General features: G+C 59.1%; 1 protein-coding gene across 1 annotated transcript in view; it reads left to right on the forward strand.

The window, feature by feature from the left end:
• Positions 1-375: 375 nt before the first annotated feature.
• Positions 376-548, forward strand: part of SUPT3H (SPT3 homolog, SAGA and STAGA complex component) — a 232,164-nt gene continuing 231,991 nt past the window's right edge. The window contains exon 1 of the mRNA XM_035895129.1: positions 376-385. The gene's annotated coding sequence lies outside the window, so the exon portion shown is untranslated. The remainder of the gene's footprint in view (positions 386-548) is intronic.

Genomic DNA, 548 nt, shown 5'->3' on the forward strand with positions numbered 1-548 from the left:
TTACCTATTCTTAAACTGGATCTAAGGAACAAATTCTTTACAGTGAGGGTGGTGAAACCCTGGCAGGGGTTGCCCAGAGAGGTGGTGGAGGCCCCATCCCTGGGAACATTCCAGGCCAGGTTGGATGGGGCTCTGAGAAACCTGATCTGGTTAGAGGTGTCCCTGCTCCTTGCAGAGGGGTTGGGCTGGGTGACCTCTAGGGGTCCCTTCCAACCCAAAACATTCTATGATTCTATGATTCTATGACCGGGGATCCAGCCTCCGCTCCCCAGGCCCTTCCCAGTTTTTAGCACTTGGGGCAGCTCTGAAGCCTCTGATCGCGACCCTCCAGCGACGCTGAGGGGGAAGGGCGATGCGCATGGCCGCCCGGGAGGGAAGGGACGAGGTTCTGTGCTTACCCCTCGCTTTCCCTTTTCGGATAGCCGCACACGGGGTGGGGGGAACTGGGCACCACCAAGCCAGGCTGCTCCTTCCTTCCTTCCTTCCTTCCTCCCCTGCACACCTCAGCCTCCTCCTCCATCCATCCATCCATCCATCCGTCCCCGGGG

The sequence above is a fragment of the Egretta garzetta genome, unplaced genomic scaffold, assembly GCF_000687185.1.
Source record: "Egretta garzetta isolate BGI_Z169 unplaced genomic scaffold, ASM68718v1 scaffold235, whole genome shotgun sequence".
NCBI lineage: Eukaryota > Metazoa > Chordata > Aves > Pelecaniformes > Ardeidae > Egretta > Egretta garzetta.